The sequence below is a fragment of the Vigna radiata genome, chromosome 7 (genome assembly GCF_000741045.1).
Source record: "Vigna radiata var. radiata cultivar VC1973A chromosome 7, Vradiata_ver6, whole genome shotgun sequence".
NCBI classification, from domain to species: domain Eukaryota; kingdom Viridiplantae; phylum Streptophyta; class Magnoliopsida; order Fabales; family Fabaceae; genus Vigna; species Vigna radiata.
In genome coordinates this window covers 21,864,570-21,872,857 of record NC_028357.1, presented here as the reverse complement: position 1 = coordinate 21,872,857, position 8,288 = coordinate 21,864,570, and positions in this window count along the sequence as shown.

Genomic DNA, 8,288 nt, shown 5'->3' with positions numbered 1-8,288 from the left:
CATGTTTATTTTGTGTTCTTGCATTCCCACCAATTAATTTTCTTTACAAGTCTTGCGATTTCAATTTGCACGAACGATAAGGCATTCGAAAATAAATTCAAGAATAGAAAATAATTAAGACCACAAGAAGTCAAGTCAAACATTGCATACAGAAGGCAAGAAAAGCATGAAAAAGTGTAGAAAATTGGCTAAGCTAGGAAGAGGGAACGAGCAACAAAATTTGAATCTTGGAGTTTGCTCTATTGTTTCTACAAAAAGGGCTTTCATAATTAATAAATTTTTATGATAAAAAATAATTTGGAGAAAATATATCTTTAGATAATTTATTTAATATTGTTAAATAATTACCTTATTTAACTATATCAATAAATATCAAAAGATAATATTTGCCAAATGTTTTTGAATCTAGCAAAGATCTTCTCAAATATTTTTAGATCTCCATAACAATCAAATATTTCTTGAAGATATTGGATTATTTAGAAGATAATTGGAGGAGATTACATTTTTCAAAAGAAGATTATAATAACAAAAAAGTCCAGATGGAAACCCATATAGGAAGCTTAATGGAGATCCATTAGGGAGCTACAACTTGAACCAAGGGTAGGAGAATGGAAGTAGAAGAAGGAATTCAAGGGCTTCTACTGTTGTGGAGATGGTGTTTCAAGCTTATTTTTCTCTCTTCTCTAAAGCCTTGTAGATAGGTACATATATTTCTTTCGCCTTGTATTTGGGCCAAGGTTTTCGTTTTCTCTTAAGCTTTAGGTCAAACATGTATTTGGGCCAAGGTTTTCATTATAAGCTTGATTAACGTTAACATGGGGTTGTCTTGTGTCAAGTACGAAGCTTGTTGGAGTGGGAGGCACAACATGAAGGCTTTTTCAGCTTGCTTAGGGCTTAAGATATCTTCTAGCATTTGTAGAAGGCTCTCATGCATTGAATCTAGCCATGTTTAAAGGAGAAGGCTCCCATGCATTGAACTTAGTCATGTTCAAAGGATAATGCTCCCATGCATTGTACCTACTCATGTTCCAAAGGAGAAGGCTCCCATGAAATCTATCCACCCTAGACAAACTATCTAAAATGTTTAACTCAATTGAGTTAACCAATCCAAGTATTTTAATTCACTTTTGAATCTACAAACACAACAAGTGTTTTAAGTAAAAGTACATATTCAAATAACTCTTAAAGAGAGAATAAATTCAATATAATAAATATAAAAACTTGTAAAGTTTTTTCTGTTAGAATGAAAGACTTTAGATGATGTAAGCTTGGAGCAACAAAGTAAGTATTCAATGATAGTTCTTTTTTTCTTATTGTATATTCTTTTATACTTTTCTCTTTTTGTGTGTCCTCTTTATGTAGCCTTCTTCGAGAGATGAACATTGGACATAAAGTTGACTTCTAGATATACTTCATAGCCTTTATAGGTAGTTATACAGAATCATGTCTACCTTGTAGAGTGGCAATGCTTTATCAGTCTTTCTTTCATAAGCAGCTTGTACGATCTTTCAGAGCTGAAATATTTGATGCAAGATTCCAGGAAGTTCTTCCTATCTCTCGACGTCTTTCTATTTTTTATTCAGATCTTTTGAACAAAGCTTAGTGTTGTAATTATCTGCATAGACAAGGAGAGCAAAGCATACAAGAAAAGAAGAACGTTTTCACAGAACATTAAATATTTTATACGTGGATTATCATAAAACACATTGCTCGCTCAAAGCAAATTGGCAAATGTCAGCATCGTTTAATAAAAGCATTGTTTGAAGCAAAGCGTTTGATGTATTAGATTTAGATAATATAATCTTTAAATGGTTGTTTCATACAAAGATACTTTACATCGTTTAATAAAGCTAACGTTTAGATGCTTTAACATTTGTTTAGTTGCTATATCTTTTGTTCAGACCCTATAATGTTTAGACACTCTATTAGGAGTTTTATACCCTATAGTACTTTTTGTGTCAATGCATTGGATGCATTTGAGATATCAAATAATCATATATCATTTAATAGCATTTAGTGTTTTATAAATGATTCGTTATGCCAGACGCTCAGTGACTCAACATATTTGGATATTAAATCTTTAGTATCAACATTTAGCTCAACGTTCATTTAGATGTTTCATTATGTTAGACATTATTTCCTATTGGACATAATTTGCTTAAAGTACTAGTTCACTCAATCCTGAGTACGTCCAGTCTCCCTCAATAGCTCTTGAGAGGTTTCATTAATCTTATTCAAGATTACAACTTTAGTACAAACCACTCCTGGTATACAACAAGTATTCTTACAATAAGACTGTTAAGACCTCGACAAGTGTACCAAATTGTATCAAGTAATAATAATTAGTAAGACCAAGTATCGTTTACCAAGAGACTCATGACATTAAATAGTCATGTAATTGCTTAACTAATTAAGACTTTGTTAAGACTCTGACAAGTGTACCGAATCGAATCAAGTAATATAAATGGTAAGACCGAGTATCGTTTTCCCTAGAGACTCATTGGCCTAAACAGTCATGTGATTTGTTGATTATTTAAGACTTGATAAACGAAAATTAGGTTTAGAATGCAAAACAGAAAATAAACATGAATGCAAGTTGTGATCAATTGACCAAAGAATATGTAGGTGAATGATATATGGATGAATGATGTTGTTGGGGTTTCTGACTTTATCCTATCCACTCTCATGTATTTACAAATTCAAGTCCTCCATTAATGTCATTTCTAATTTACCCTAAACCCAATGTCTCAGTGAAGATAACTTCATCTGCTTTAGAGTCAAACTTCCCGAGGTTATCTTTTCCATTATTCAGTACAAAACATTTTCTTCCAAAGATTCTAAAATGTGAAATGTTTGGCTTTCTTCCTCTCAGCAATTCATAGGAAGTAAGCTTTAACGTAGACCTTATTGTAGTTCTATTTAGCACATAGCATGTAGTACTTATAGCATCTGCCCGGAAATACTTTGGCATGTCTCTGTCATTCAGCATAGATCTTGCCAACTCCTCAAGAGCTCTGTTTTTCCTTTCAACAACTCCGTTCTACTGTGCAGTTCTAGGTGCTGAGAAATTATGAACAATTCCCATTTCTGCAACGTAATCATCAAACTCTTTGTTTTGAAATTCTCCTCCATGGTCACTTCTGATAGCCTTAATCTTAAGATCCATCTTATTTTGAACCGCAACAGCAAACCTCTTGATAACAGAATACAGTTGAATGTGTGAAACACATAGTCGACTTCAACCATGTAAAACATTTTGAAATTCTTTTCTTCTCAAAAATACACAGAGCACTGATTCTCAAAATTTGCACAGAGATTTTAGCATAGTCGAATCCATTCACAATGTAATCGACTGTACTAGAACTTTGTCACATAGTTAAAAGTTCATAAGAGTGCTTGTGGTTTTCAGCTTTAAAACATGTGCAGTAAAACATATGAAATGATGCATAGCACATAGCACATAAAGCATGTAAACACGTTCCAGATATATATCAATCAATCAACATAGGAATATGTAATACAGTACATAAACATGTTCAATAGGTATAACAATTAATTTGCATAAGAACATGTAATAACAGCAAACAACATATGCATGTTATTAAGAAATATGTTATCATCAAAAACTAGATTGATATAGAAATTGTGTTGTTAACAATCTCAATAGTTTTCTTCTTCAAAAATATATGTAATACAACCAGAAATGATGTAACATATACAAGCTTAGTAAATGTGCATTCACATATCAAAATCAACACAAAACATGTTCAATCAGATATCAATCAATAAGCAACAGAACATGTAGCACATAACAAAATATGTGTTATTAATAATGTGTTGTCATCATCAAAAACAGAGTGATTAAAGCATTGTGAGATTAAGGTTATCTAAATCAGTGCTTCCCTTATCAACAATCTTAACAGTATGAACATAGTAAGTATGCAAACCAATCAGTTCAAGCAAGTTTGTAAGTGCTTTGAAACGTATATAAGCATATATGTTGTTTTCATATAATAGAAACATTTTTGTTTGTTGTCATCATAAAAAACAAAAGACACAGGGGATTGGGTTTACATTTCTCCCCCTATCAACAAGATTGAATGAGTGATTTTATTTATATTATGAATGAAGATGAATGATTATTGTGAGGTGATGACCTACAATTAATCTATACTTCAATTTTGGATTTTGAGTATATGCAAAGCTAAGGAGTAAGGTTAGTTAGGGGAGCTAACCTTGATTTGAAAATTCTATGTGGTCTGTGTGATGAAATATTTGTGAAATGTGAGGAATATATGTTGATTTGGTGCTGGAATTTTTTAAAACCCCAGAAAATGGTATTTTTAGAAGTGGTGGTAGTCTAAAAATAATGAGACTCGATTATTTTAATATTAAATGGTTTTATTATAAATAGTTTTGTTACGAACGAGTTTCATTATTTTAAAATGTATTATCTCTCTAAAAACCACTTTTCTAGAGTTCTCTACCTTCTCTCTAAGGGTTTAACTCCTGAGTCATATCTTTGACGATCAGGAGGTACCTAATTGACCATGACAATGAGGTCTACGTTTCTACCTGATCAGTTTCTTCAATAGGGTTTGTTTTCGCACAACGAACTGGTGTCCGCTGAGCGAGCAAAACACTTATGGCTGAGTGAACTCCCTGCTAAGCGAGAGGTGAGTGAGTAGCACCCACTATTTTTGTTTTCGCACAGCGAGTTTGGTGTGATGAGTAACTAGTCTAGAACCTGTTTTGAATATTTCTTTTTTTATGATAGCTTTAACCTAGTTTTTGACTTTGAGGATGGTGTAGAAATATCTATTGTATTCTATGGTTGTTTATTCTTGAGGTTATGTATGTATTTATTGTATGTTTAATGATGTTATATGTTTGGATTCAATGTAAAGGTGAAGTGATATAAAGTGGATTCAAAGTTATAACGATTAGTTCCAAGGTGGAACTTCTTAGTGGTGGTTTCAAGTATCATTAATATGGACACTCTAATGGTCTTTCATTCTCAAGTAGAGAAGATAAACACATGTGGTGAGAGTAGCAGGAGGTCTTAGTCTTGGGTGCTTCCAGTATGATGTAAGGCGTGGAATAGCCTAACCTTGTGAGTGTGGTAGGGTGAAGCTCGTTGGCAATGGCTATTCAAAGTAGTAGAGGCTACCACATGTGCACGACCCACCATAGTTCGACATTCATACTAAATCCGGTAGTCATTCTAGGTCTTTGCATGTTAAAATGTTCGGGTTGATGTATGTGATACAAATTATTTATGTATGTTATGTTATAAATGTGTTATGATTTCTTTGGTATCTAGCTTACCCTTGCTTTTTTGTTGTCTCTCTTTGTATGTTGTTTCTCTTTTGCGATGATCATCTAATGGTGTGAGCTTAGGGATACGGTCTTTTCAGTTATTCCAGCTAGAGGTGAGGGAGAAACATACGAGTTGTTAGATAGATCTACAGAAGTAGATCTCTTCTTTGAAGGAGTTTTGTTTTACCTAATTGTTCTTTTAGAATATATGTAACGTTTCATTTTGGTAGTTTTATACTATTAAAATGGGATGTTACAAATTTTGTGTGAGTATGTTCATGTGTGTGGATATGAGATTTTGGGTGGATTAGTTCCTAAAATGGAATGGAAAACAAGGGAGTTTCACCTCACCTTTTATCAAATACGAAAATTGTATGTCTTAAGGAAATAATAAGTTTAAATTGATGAATTTGGTTGACATATTTTGGGTAGGTAAAATCAGTTTAAATTTTAGTATTACCTTTGATAGAGGAAATGTTTTCATAAACTGAAAATGATGATTTAAAATGGTAGTTTTAATGACTATGTACATGACATGTTTGTTTTTTTTAGAATTTGGATTGATCAATTTGGCTATTTGTAAATATGAACTGAATGCTTAATAAATTTATGTTGTCTATGGATTATTTGGCTATACTAAACATGCTTTGGTGACTAAAATGAATGATTTTGATGTTGGTTATATATTCACTTTGGCATCATAAAGTTTGGTGCAGAAAAGGAGTTTTAGTGTAACCACATTCATTGTCCATAAATTTGTAGTGGTTTTATTCATCAGCATACTTATTTTGTGCTTGGAAATTTGATACATGACTTGTTAGATGATGGATCAATGGTGATTGAAAAAAAAACCTCAAATTTAGGGGTAAATGAATGGTTAAAAATGTTGTTGGAAATTGTGCAGAAAAATTTTTTTTGGTGTTGTAAAGAAAACCAATTAAAGATGGAATTAAGGGAAAGAACACTTTTTGCTAGTGCATGTACGAATTTTCTGGGAAGCTTGATTTGAGTTGACGGTATGTGTAACGCCCCAGCAATCACTTCCCGCCCTCGTCAGTGCCCAGGTGTCACATGCCCACCAGCTTTCGCTTGGTTCATCCTCGAACCACACCGTACTAGGAGAGGCTAGGCTCTGATACCATTTGTAGCGCCCCAGCAACTTACATAGACTGTTGACTGCCCCCACACATCAAAACAAGGCTTTCCAGTGTGCTTTGTCCTCACTCGCACACTTTTCGAAAAAACTTCCCAGAAGGTCACCCATCCCAAACTACTCCAGGCTAAGCACGCTTAACCATAGAGTTCTTATGGGTTAGGCTACCGAAAAGCAAATGCATTTGTTGATATGAGTAGCCAAATCAATTCCTTTAAGCTATCCTTCAACTGTATAGTCTCATACCTATACAGTCTCTAGATCCCTCTCAATCTGGTGTATGTTCGATTCTTCCATGTGCCCCTTCCACTAGAAGCCTGCCAGGAGCCACCCCTTGTCTGTGCCTCTTGAACTCCATGCCTCTTGCACCGACAATCACTCCCCGCCCTCGTCAGTGCCTGGGTGTCACAATATGTGAATATGATTTTGAAGGTGTTATTAAGAACAACTTTTAGTTGTTGTAAAGTTTGTTTTATGGGAATCCAAGAAGTTTTCAAATCTATTTTGGAAGCTTTAAAATTTAATTTTAACTTATCTTGTGCTTAAGTCATAGTTTATGAACCATTTAGTAAATTTCTTTTGAATAAAAGTTGTTGTTTTTTGTGACTATGATATGAAAGTTTAATCGAAATGCGTTAATTGAAACTTTAAGGATTTTAGATGTGGAAAATGGATGTGGTGATGCAATATGATCATGATGTATAAATGTGCATGGATATGATGAAATCTGGATATGTATTGGAATTATTCCAGATTCTTACATGAGATGAGATATACATGTGTGAAACTATGTGTATGAATGTGATGGGTTAATGTTCGTGTGATTGGCAACAGGATAATGAGGTGATATGTATACTCAATTGTCACTAAGGAATGATTCTATATGATGTGTTATCATATTGGTTGTTGGAATCATGGTTGAGTATGATTGACTTTCGGGTTCAATTGTACATGAGAAGTCTGATTGTGTATGATCTGGTTATATGTTATTTCAAGATCTTGCTTGAGCATGATTGAATTGTGATTATTGATTGAGATGAATTGTGTAAATTAAGACAGTTATGCTAAGATTGAATGTGAATGATATGTTGGAATGTGTGTTTTCTTTTGTCTTCACTGCTTTTGTAAATAGAGAGGATGAACTAAACTACACTACTTTAGTAAGTCAGTAGAATGGTCTAAATTGCGTTGCTTTGGTAAGTAGGTAGAAGAACCTAAATTGTGATGTTTTTGTAAGTAGGTAGGATGACCTAAATTGTGCTGCTTTGGTAAGTTGGTAGGATGACCTAAAATGTGTTGCTTTAGTAAGTAGGTAGGATGACCTAAACTGTGTTGCTTTGGTAAGTAGGCAGAAGAACCTAAATTGCGCTGCTTTGGTAAGTAGGGAGGATGATAAGAATTGTGTTACTTTGCTAAGTAGACAGATGGCATAGATTTGAAGAGTAATAGAGTAGTGTTAATGCAATAAGATGCCTTTATGGATGCATTTGAGACTCATGAATTGTATTGATTGTTGAATCGTGTGGGTGAGTAAAATTGTGGCTTATTGATAAGCTATTGTTGAAGCTATCAAATTAATACTACTTTTCAAGGCAACTTCAGTATTGCCTAGTAGTATTCAAGAAAATAGATAGGGCTAAAGTAACCTTAAGTCGTCTCCCAACGAACACGAAATTGCTTTTGAATATCTGAAACTTATGAATGCTATGCAATGCTTAAGAACAAAAGTGAGGATGTTTAAAGGTTGTTGTAAAACAAATAGAAAACTTAAAAACAATTATGAAGAACAGGCTAATTCCACTGCTTTTCCAAAATA